The sequence below is a fragment of the Phyllobates terribilis genome, unplaced genomic scaffold, assembly GCF_046119375.1.
Source record: "Phyllobates terribilis strain yellow unplaced genomic scaffold, ASM4611937v1 Scaffold_7__3_contigs__length_470593459, whole genome shotgun sequence".
Classification (NCBI taxonomy): Eukaryota; Metazoa; Chordata; class Amphibia; order Anura; family Dendrobatidae; genus Phyllobates; species Phyllobates terribilis.
The window spans coordinates 16,586,784-16,598,944 of NW_027362767.1; positions in this window are offsets into that span (position 1 = coordinate 16,586,784).

The window sequence follows — 12,161 nt, forward strand, 5'->3', positions numbered from 1 at the left end:
AAAGACATCTCTGGAGAGGGGACATATCACTCTCACATTGAACATATAGGATTATAACTAGAAAAGTGAGAAAGAGCTGACACTTCAACCTCTATTGACGTAGGGCCTCCTGCCGTGGTCAGGTAAATTCAACAAAGAATCTGATGAGAACCAGCCAACAAGTCTAGAATTTGCATACTCAGAGGCGGATAAGTACATTTCCGAAGCAAGGGCTTCCTCTATTCAAAGGACTTGTCTCAGACACTCTGAAGTGTAACGGGTCTGGGAGGTGGAACCTCAGAGCAACTATACAAAGGGGCAGTCCTTGTAAGGAAGCGGGTGGCTCCCAAAGAAGGCGGCATGTAGTCACGGCAAGTGACAGGGCCAGTCTCTGGGTAGAAGGGCAGGAGGTCACGGCAAGTGACAGGGACAGTCTCTAGACAGGTGGATGGTCACTGCAAGTGACAGCAGGGAAGAGTCACTAGACAGGCAGGTGGTCACTGCAAGTGACAGCAGGGAAAGAGTCTCTAGATTGGCTAGCAGGCAGGTAGCAGGTGAGCGCTCCCAGGTGAGCGGGCAAGAATCTCTGGACAGGCAGGTGGTCACGGCAAGTGACGGCAGAGCCTCAAGGTAGGCTAGCAGGCAGGTAGCAGGTGAGCGCTCCCAGGTGAGCAGGCAAGAGTCTCTGGACGGGCAGGTGGTCACAGCAAGTGACGGCAGAGCCTCCAGGTAGGCTAGCAGGCAGGTAGCAGGTGAGCGCTCCCAGGTGAGAAGGCAAGAGTCTCTGGACGGGCAGGTGGTCACAGCAAGTGACGGCAGAGCCTCCAGGTAGGCTAGCAGGCAGGTAGCAGGTGAGCGCTCCCAGGTGAGCGGGCGGGCAGATCCATAGACAGACTGACAGGTGATGAAAGGCAGACTGTCGGACCACAAGAATGCAAGCAGATAGACAGGAATCTGGCAGGTATCAAGCAGAGGTCTGGCAGGTAACTGGCAGGTATCTGGTAACGGGACCTGAGGGCTGAAGCAGAGTTGAACGGCTTTGCAACAACATTGCTCGGGCACCTCCATTTTGGAGGAGGTGCCTTATATATGGTGAGGTCCTCCGGCCTTTGGCCGGGGACTCCTTAGGACGGCGCGCGCGACCCCTTTAAGAGAGGGGGAGCGCGTGCCCTAAGCACAGAGGCCGGGAAGCAGCGCGCGCTGCCAGCAGAGCGGGAGGAAGCCGCCGGGCACGGAGCGGAGAGGTGGGGGGAACGGCGTCCCTGCCTAGCAGGAGGCAGGGACGCCGATGCTACATGAAGACTGTGGTCAGTGATGAATATTGGGGTTTGCATCGATCCAATATTCATGGGAGATGTATTTTCGACATCGTAGCAAAGGGACGATCATAACGCATTCACTCACATCATTGTAAGGCCAGCCGAACACCCCCAACTTAATATCGTTTAGATGGATAATGCTATCCATGCCATGTTTCATCTCTATAGAAAGGTAAAATCATGATAGAAAACATGACCATGATATTTCCCGCCCGAGACCTCCATGGGCGAAGATATCCTGAAAGTTGGGGATCTCATAAACTTCTAAAAGATCTAGCACACCTATGACAAGTCCTCATATGAGCTCACCAATAGAAGGTATGTGGGTGTAACCGTGATCTTATTAAATCAGAGCTTGGATTTTGGTCATTGGTCAGTCCTGGAAGGTACAGCTTGCTGTAGTTGTATCTGTTTTCCTAAGGAGTTCTTCTAAGGAGTGCTTCCTTGCGCTAAGCTCTGAGCTATTTCTCTGACACAGATTTAGCACTTTTCTTTTATTATCTTTTTGATTTTATGTTAATGTATATATCATATTGTTTGTATCATCTTTGTGTATTTTTTATACACACTGCCTACTTTTCAAGATTAGATCACTTGTTTTTATTCTGTTATTCCCGCACCCTATCATTTCTTTACTTAGAAAATTGGGCGTGAGGAACGATCAACACGCCCATATGATGGGGCGGTCGAGCATGTAAATTGTAACTCCCTACATGTATTTCTATAGCAGGACGAAGAACGTTTGGCGTTCGAAACGTGTAGGTTTCACAGAGGTCTCCACCTTTATTTATTTTATCTTTGCAATGTGTATATCTTTTTAATGGATTAACAATAAAATCATAATTTTATCTGCAATTGGATCTGGAAGCTGGCGCATCACAATGTTGGTGGATATGCACCTTCTCTTTTTGGTTGAGGAGAAGGTGACTCCTACAGGGTGAGATAGAAAAATGCAATGTGCCTAAGAACTATCAGGCAGGTAATTGCTTATTACGTCCTTGTTCTACCCTGTGGTGGCTCAGATTGCTCCTGAACTGCTCCTAACAGCGATTCTGCTGCTTCACATCAACAGAACAGCTCTTCCTCTTCCCGACTGCTCTGTCAAACAGGCGTGACTGCCAACTTTATGCTGATTGACAGACGGCTCCCTGCAGTTAGGCAGCAGGGAGCCAGCTGTCAATCAGCATGACACCAGCAGTCACACCCTATCAACAGATCAGAGCGGGAGCTGAAAAATCACTGTCAGGAGCGCTCCGTGACCACTCTGAACCAGCAGATGTCGGTGCCTGGCACAACAGGCACATAGTTAGCAAATACTTGCCTGTTAGTTCTTAGGTCCATGGTAAAAAAAAAAAAAAAAGTCCCGGACAACCCCTTTTAATATTAAGGAGCAGGAATTCTCCGCATGATGCTATAATCAAGAAAACATGAAATTCTCTCCTGCCCAGTCAGTCTGCTCGATCTGTTACACCATGATTACCAAAACCTCGACTCATTCCACTGCCCACTTGTATTACCACTTACCCGGCTCTGCTTGGCCCCTGTTACCAGGCCATTGGCTTGTCTGACTGCAAGTGCACACTTCTGAACCGGGAGTCCCTGTGGATTTTCACATCCCCTCAATTTGACATAATGAATTTCAGTGACACAGAGGATTGTTCGGCTAGACTGAACAAACTAGCATCTATTTTTGATAATAAACCGTCAGTGGTGACAACAGAACCGGATGAATTTAAAGATCTCATGCTACAGATGGAAGACAAAATGACCAGAGAACTTAAAGTTTGGTGGGATCTCACAACCTTGGACACATATATAAAAAAGGAAATGATCCCTAGAGGTCTGCGTTTAAAAAAAAGTCGCCACCACTATATACAATGACGGTTTTCAAGAAGATGAGAATGCGATTCTTAGTCAATGTTCACTGAATCTTATGCACCTCATAATCAAACATGAGGAACTGGAACTGACTTAAATTAAATTGGATATTAAAAATATACAATCGTCTTTGGGGAAATATGTGCAACTAAAAGAATTTAATATTTGTAATGACAAACTGAAATCTAATGTGGCCAAGTTGGAGAACACCATTATGGATATAAAAAGATCCAAGTTCAAAAGGAACAGTGAGGACTATGCGCAGAACAAGATTTATAGTTGGAATAAACAATTACCATCCATCTTAAAAAAACGCTCCCACAAACGTTTTCAGAGATCTGGAAGAGGGAGTTTTATGGAGCATGATGATGTTACGGATAATTCTTTTGCTGCCACCTCTGATGATTACTCAGATTCATCTATGAGTTCAATGGGAGAAATGCAACAATTGTATTTTATCAAAAATAAATTATCTAGTGCTGGTGGAACGATTTCAAAAAACGGAGGAAGAGGGTGTGGCGCCCCTGAGGGTTCGGTCGCCACAGGGGGGTACTGCATCTTGTGAAAGAGGTGTGGTATCTCCTCTCCCAGGTTAGGATGGAGCACCTGTCAGGACCCCACCTCATCACTCAACACTACACACTCCTGTCCTATGGGGGGCTAGTATGCACTAGGGTGCTGCCCCAGCAGGATAATGGAGATGGGGGAACCAAAGATAGGGGGAACCATGTAGTGAGTGAGGGTGGAGGATACACTTTTAGGTTACACTTGTAGATACATATTTAATAGCCAGCCATCTTAAGTTCAAGGTTGTTTGATTGTGGTCTTCACAGCTGACAGTGGCCTTGTGTAGGAGCCTGCAGCGTGCTGGAGATGCACGGTCCTCGTGCTCTGGCCTTGAGACGAGGAGCAGAATAGAGTTAACGGAGGTCTCTACCCGGTCAAGGTCCCTGCTTAAGAAGGCCTGGAGGGGAGCTGAGGAGGAGAGCTCCACAGGAAAAAGGATCCCAGGGAATACGGACGGATCGGCATACGCCACCTGTACTCTCCATTCTGGCCTAGTCAGAGGGACTCCTGCTGCAAGAGGGGTACCGGCCCCCGATATCTGACTTTGTTACTTCACGTCTCAGTCGGAAAAGCCTGAAGGCTAAGTGGTTCCCACCGGGTAACGGACGGAGCGGAGTCACCACCCGTGCCCTTGTTCTGTGTATAGCCAGAGGGAGACCTGGGAGACCCAGCCTTGCAACACGCACTGCACACGGACAGGAGAGGCCCAAGGGGGAGGTAACAGGCTGGTGCTGGGGGTCCTGATAGACGCACCTAAACTACCGGGGTGTGCCGAACCCTCTTCTCTGGTGGCCGCAGCACGCCATGAGGAGCAAGGAGAAGCCTTGCAGCTGACCTCTAACAACGTGAGTAAAGCTTGGAAGACTACATCCATTGCCTCTGGTCCATTATTGCAGCGGGACACCACACCGCACCACTGCACCTACTACGACTCCCCTCATCCTCCTGTTTCCTCTGCCCTGAGGCCCTGCCCCACCTGTGGGGAGTAGTACTACTGTCGGCTGCCACAACATCCCGCCTCAGAGGACTGCAGCAGCGTGGTGTAGTCGTTTATCCACTCATAATTGCCACTCATCAACTAGCCCCTATTTTTAATGTGTGCGCCCTGGGCACGGACCGGGCCGAGGCCGCGACTGCATCCCCATTCTACCAACTGGGCCCGCCGTCCGAGTACACCCCTTTCCCAGGGAGGGCTAGCCGCTACTGAAACAGCTAGTGGCGGGTCAAACATCACTGGCGTAGTCGGCAGGATTGCGTGCCCGCAGCAACGAAAGAAGTGATTCCCATTGCCAGCGGGTTCTGTGCGCCTTTACAACAGACTGTCTTTAACACCCAAGATGGCGCCCGCCCAAGAAGAACGGACGCCATTGTGTGCAAAAAGGACAACCACCCAGCACCTCCCATCGTGGGTCTGGCTTCCCCCATGGCGCCAACAGCTAGGACCGCCCCTTGCATTAGAGACTGTCCGCGAGGTAGTGTCCAACAAGACGGATGGGACGTCCCAAGGAGTGCCTGTCAGTCAGCCGCCCTGGAGCCGCCCCAAGAGAAGGAGGAGTAAGCAACAACAAGGTGTGGCCACAACAATCCTAGAGACTCCACACCCAGCAGCGAGGATGGAAGCAGTGCAGGAGAGATGCTCCGATGCCGCCCCACCAACTGCTGCCTGGCTCGGAATACGGGGGATTCACCGGACCCCGGAGGAGGCCGAGTTCCTCCGAGTGGAGTCACAGGACCTGACCCGGAGGGTCGCAGAGGCCCAGCGGGCGGCGTCCGCAGCATGGAGACATGGAGAGAGGAGGTGCTGCAGAAGATCCGGTCCCGCCGCCAAGGTGCTGCAACCCAAGAAAGCGGAGCAGCAACCCAGGAGGAAGAAACCTCAGAGGCCGCGTGCAGCCCAGGACTGGGTAAGATACAAACCCCTATCCCGGGTGAGAGACGCACGGAGGCCCTATTGGATCTAATGCCGGCACCCTGTCCCCGGGCTCCGTTGTTTGGGAGCAGATCTTCGCTCCGGAGCTGGAGGCCCACGTGTCGTTCTCCGCCAGAGGCCTGCAATGCCTCCCGACTCCCGGCCTAGAAGAGCCTGTGCTTAGTGGGGACACCACCTGCCCCAACCCGGACTGGTCCGCGTCACCGAAGGACCTGCAGCAACCCCTGCTGTCGCCGCTGACAACGTCTCTGGTTACCTGCCCAGCGGCGGAGGAGATGGTCTGGGACAACCAGGGGGGGACCTAATGGGCTTCCCCCAGGAGACCCGGGCGGAAGCGCGGAGGCGTAAGGACTTCTGCCGCAAGGAGCTGCTCCAGCTGGACAAGGAGCGGCAGGAGAGGCGGGTACGCTGCGAGCACCTGGAGGTGTGCGCTAAGGCCGCCAAGTCCAAGGGCTGATCGTCCGCTTCCACCAGGAGGCGGGGTGGGGCTTCATCAGGAGTCCCCAGTTTGCTCAGGACGTATTTGTGAACCGCAGAGACTTCGAGCCACAACTGAGGAGGGATGACTCTGGCCGGAATCTCTACCCGGGTGACTTGGTGTCGTACACCCGCCACCATGGGGAGCATGGGTGGTACGCCCTGGATGTGCATAGAGTATTCCAGGGTGAGGCCCCTGCGCACCTGCCGGTAGGGGACCGGTCTGGCTCCATGAGCAAGAACGAGCCTTTCCCTAGGTGGAGGTACCTGGACTAAGTGGCCCCGGAGGCTGTACCTTTGAGTTGACTTGTTGATTGTTTATGTTTATTACCATGTTTTCCTCCCGGTTTAGAGAGACATTTGTCCCTGCGGACTGGCTGTAGACAGACTCTATTGTATATAGTTATGCATCTATTTAGGTACTCCCTATTGGTTTTATACAAAACCCACTTCTACTTCTACCTCAGACCTCAGAAGCAAAACCTGTCTGGAGTGGCTCTCCTGGAGGTCCAACACAGGATCTCCATGCCCTGCAGCCAGCCCAGGGCCTACGTTGAGGGTTTGGGACAGGTCCCTCTTGCTGCTGAACTGCCTCTTTTTCTATTTTCCTACCAAGCTGTCTACATGCATAATGTCTCTTTGATGTTTTTATACTTTTGTACTATTTATCTGCAACGTTTAAGAATCAGAGCCTCCCATAATGGGAAGATTGTTGATTGTTGTAAAAAAGCATATAAAAAGTCTGTACCATGTTTTGCTCTCTTTGCAGCCCGCGGACGTGCGGTGTTTCACCAGGGGGGAATGTGGCGCCCCTGAAGGTTCGGTCGCCACAGGGGGGTACTGCATCTTGTGAAAGAGGTGTTGTATCTCCTCTCCCAGGTAAGGATGGAGTACCTGTCAGGAACCCACCTCATCACTCAACACTACTCACTCCTGTCCTATGGGGGGCTAGTATGCACTAGTGTGCTGCCCCAGCAGGATAATGGAGATGAGGGAACCAAAGATAGGGGGAACCATGTAGTGGGTGAGGGTGGAGGACGCACTTTTAGGTTACACTTGTAGATACAGTACATATTTAATAGCCTGCCATCTTAAGTTCAAGGTTGTTTGATTGTGGTCTTCACAGCTGGCAGTGGCCTTGTGTAGGAGCCTGCAGCGTGCTGGAGATGCACGGTCCTCGTGCTCTGGCCTTGAGACGAGGAGTGGGATAGAGTTAACGGAGGTCTCTACCCGGTCAAGGTCCCTGCTTAAGAAGGCCTGGAGTGGAGCTGAGGAGGAGAGCTCCTCAGGCAAAAGGATCCCAGGGAATACGGACAGAGCGGCATACGCCACCTGTACTCTCCATTCTGGCCTAGTTAGAGGGACTCCTGCTGCAAGAGGGGTACCGGCCCCCGATATCTGACTTTGTTACTTCACGTCTCAGTCGGAAAAGCCCGTAGGCTAAGTGGTTCCCACCGGGTAACGGACGGAGCGGAGTCGCCACCCGTCCCCTTGTTCTGTATAGCCAGAGGGAGACCCAGCCTTGCAACACGCACCGCACACGGACAGGAGAGGCCCAAGGGGGAGATTTCTAGGAACACGCTGGTGCTGGGGGTCCTGATAGACGCACCTGAACTACCGGGGTGTGCCGAACCCCTTCTCTGGTGGCCACAGCACGCCATGAGGAGCAAGGAGAAGCCTTGCAGCTGACCTCTAACAACGTGAGTAAAGCTTGGAAGACTACATCCATTGCCTCCGGTCCATTATTGCAGCGCGACACCACACCGCACCACTGTATCCTCCTGTTTCCTCTGCCTTGAGGCCCTGCTCCGCCTGTGGGGAATAGTACTACCATCGGCTGCCACAACATCCCGCCTCAGAGGACTGCAGCAGCGCTGGTGGCGCATCACCAGACACCACAGGTGGCGTAGTCATTTATCCACTCATAATTGCCACTCATCAACTAGCCCCTATTTTTAATGTGTGCGCCCTGGGCACGGACCGGGCCGAGGCTGCGACTGCATCCCCATTCTACCAACTGGGCCCGCCGTCCGAGTACACCCTTTCCAAGGGAGGGCTAGCCGCTACTGAAACAGCTAGTGGCGGGTCACACAAGGGCGGGACGTATGCGTAAATGCAAACAAGTACCCAACACAGAGCAAAAAACGCCATTATTAGAGTCACCTGTTTGGAATCTCTCTAGCTACATCCTATCTGAGAGTCCAATTTCTCTCCTGGCTAAAGGCCTGAGCTTTTCACCTTCTAACGAATTCGACATTTTCAGAACAATTCTGGATGTTAACAAACTAGCACGTAACCTCACCATCCGATGTCATTTTATGGACATGAAAAATCCACAGAATACAGCTTCAGAAGAAGTTTCTCCTAGGACAAGCCAGGATTCCATGTTATTATTCACAGAACAACAGTCTTTATTACAAATGAAACAATTCGAGACGGAATCTTTAATTCCAAATGTAAATGTAAATGATGACTTTCGGGCTGGTGATCCTTTCTTTTACCCACTTCAGTCCAGACCATTGGTTCTGGATCAGTTCCAGGACTTAAGTGAAAAAGAACTAGTGGAATTAAAGAATGAATTATCTTCTACTAATCATTTGGACTCTAATCTGACATATAGAGAAAAAGACGCTCTGAAAAAAGTAAAGGATAATTCAGACATACTAGTCCGCTCAGCGGATAAAGGTGGCACTATAGTACTGAATGCAGGATTGTATAAACAATTGAATTTGATGGATTTAGAAAATAGGGATGTTTATTTGGAGTTAGCTAGAGATCCTACTGTTGAGTTTAATGCTGCTATGAATAATCTATTACACGAAGGTTTGCACTGAGGGGCCCTAAAAAAAAAATTAATGGAATATTTATACGTAGATCACCCAATTGTTCCAGTTTACCATTCGCTGCCAAAAATACATAAAAATATTTTCCCACCACCTTTAACCCCTTTACAACCCAAGGTGGTTTGCACATTAATGACCAGGCCAATTTTTACAATTCCGACCACTGTCACTTTATGAGGTAATTACTCTGGAACTCTTCAACGGATCCCCCTGATTCTGAGACTGTTTTTTCGTGACATATTGTACTTCATGATTGTGGTAAAATTTCTCCGATATCACTTGCATTAATTTGTGACAAAAACTGAAATTTGGCGAAAATTTTTGAAAATTTAGCAATTTTCAAAATTTGAATTTTTATGCCCTTAAATCAGAGAGATATGTCACACAAAATAGTTAATGAATAACATTTACCACATGTTTACTTTACATCAGCACAATTTTGGAACCAAATTTTTTTTCTATTAGAGACCTATAAGGGTTAAAAGTTGACCAGAGATTTCTCATTTTTCCAACAAAATTTACAAAACCATTTTTTTAGGGACCACATCACATTTGAAGTCACTTTGAGGGGTCTTTATGACAGAAAATACCCAAAAGTAACACCACTCTAAAATCTGCACCGCCAAGGTGCTCAAAACCACATTCAAAAAATTTATTAACCCTTCAAGTGCTTCACAGAAATTTTTGGAATGTGGAAGAAAAAAATTAACATTTAACTTTTTTCACAAAAATGTTACTTTAGACCCAATTTTTTTTATTTTCACAGGGTTAACAGGAAAAAATGGACCCCAAAATTTGTTGGTCAATTTCCCCTGACCACACAGATACCCCATATGTGGGGAAAAAACACTGTTTAGGCGTACGGCAGGGTTCGGAAGGGAAGGAGCGCCATTTGACTTTTTGAAAGTAAAATTTGCTTGAATAATTAGCGGACGCCATGTTGTGTTTGGGGAGCCCCTGATGTGCCTAAACAGTGGAAACCCCCCACAAGTGACACCATTTTGGAAACTAGACCCCTCAGAGAACCTTTACAGAAGTTTAAACATGGAGCCATGAAAATAAATAATCAAACTTTTTCCACAAAAATTATGTTTTAGCCCAATTTTTTTATTTTCACAAGGGTAAGAGGAGAAAATGGACCCCAAAAACTTTTTGCAATTTCTCCTGAGTACGCCAATACCCTATATGTGGGGAAAATACAGTGTTTGGGCGCACGGCAGAGTTCAGAAGGGAGGGAGCACTGTGTGACTTTTTGAACGCAAAATTGGCTGGAATTGAGGGCGGACGCCATGTTACATTTGAAGAGCCCCTGATGTGCCTAAATAGTTGAAACCCCCCACAAGTGACCCCATTTTGGAAACTACCCCCTCAAGGATTTTATCAAGGGGTATAATGAACATTTTGAACCCGGTACGACACATAATTTGATAACATTAGGTCATCATATTGAATAAGTTGTCATTAGTCTTGAGCACAAGTGCTCGCTACTTGAGTTTGCATCGTGTACTCGGGTATGCACCATGTATCGCACGTGCTCGAGTGACATGCTCGAGTCCTGCCCACATGTTTCACGGTTATTAGACACCCAAAACAAACATGCAGGGATTGCTGGTGCATGGCAGGCAATCCCCGCACGTTTTTTTTGACTGTGAAGCATATGGGGCAGAGACTCGAGTACCCGCGATACTCAATGCATACCCGAGCACCCGATGCAAACTCAAGTAGCGAGCACTTGTGCTCAACACTAGTCGCCATATCGTCATCTATTTTTTTTTTTGCTTTTCAAAAAAATCCCAACCCTAGCACAACCCTAACCCTAGAGTTTATATTTTACACCGTTCCTTGTGCAGTATAAGTGATTAGACGACTTTATTCTTTGGGTCGGTGCGATTACAGCGAAGCTCATCAAGAGAATGCCAAGAGTGTGCAAAGCAGTCATCAAAGCAAGAGGTGGCTACTTTGAAGAACCTAGATTATAAGACATATTTTCAGTTGTTTCACATTTTTTTTGTTAAGTATATAATTCCACATGTGTTAATTCATAGTTTTGCTGCCTTCAGTGTGAATGTACAATTTTCATAGTCATGAAAATACAGAAAAATCTTTAAATGAGAAGGTGTGTCCAAACTTTTGGTCTGTACTGTACGTATTAGTACGCCCTGGGCTGTAAAGGGGTTAAGACCCATAGTGGTGGGGATTGGTTCCCATGGTGAAAAATTAAGTGCCTGGATGGATTTTTACCTACAGCCTCTGGTTCAGGAAACTCCGAGTTACATTAGGAATTCAAAATTCATAGTGACCATTTTTGATAAATTTGAATGGCCGAAAACCTTTGGATGATTGTCCTGTGATGTGGTGGCATTATACCCCCTCAATTCCACACCATATTGCTTTAGCATGTTTAACCTACCACCTTGACACATACAGTTCGTACACTATAGAAATAAAAGAATTTCTGGTCATAGCAGTACAGTTCCTCTTAGAGCGGAATTATTTTAGCTTTGATAAAAGTTTTTTTTTTACAGAAAAGAGGAGTCAGCATGGGCAGTAAATTTTCTCCTTCGCTAGTGAACATAGTGATGTGTAGGTGGAGGAGCTTTTCATTTACCATAATGATAACACATATAGTGGACACATTGTGGGGTACGGTAGATGTATTGATGACCTCCTCCTGGTGTGGGGAGCACACAGGAGGAGGTGGTACAATTTGTACAGTACATCAACTGCAATCATTTTAATCTTAAATTCACTTAGTTCTACCATTCATCCAAAATTACTTTTTTGGATCTGGAACTTGAGGCCACCAAGGAGAAAGAATTGGTCAAAATTAATCCCCACAGAAAATCTACAGCCTCAAATTCTATTCTATCAGCTAAATGTTGTCATCCGCCACATATTAAGAGAAATATCCCTTACGGTGAGCTAATACGAACAATACGAAATTGTTCAGATAACATCACTTTTCAGAAGGGATCAGAAAAAATGTGTAACAGACTATCCAATAGGTGCTATCCCGAGTGGTCTTTAAGAAAAGCGAGTAGAATTGTCTCCAATATAAATGGGAAAGATATACTCCGAAATAAACAGAAAAATAACATGAACACATTGGATACTAGGGTAACGTTTTCTACCACCTATAGTCCTCAGTATAATAAAATGACATCTAGA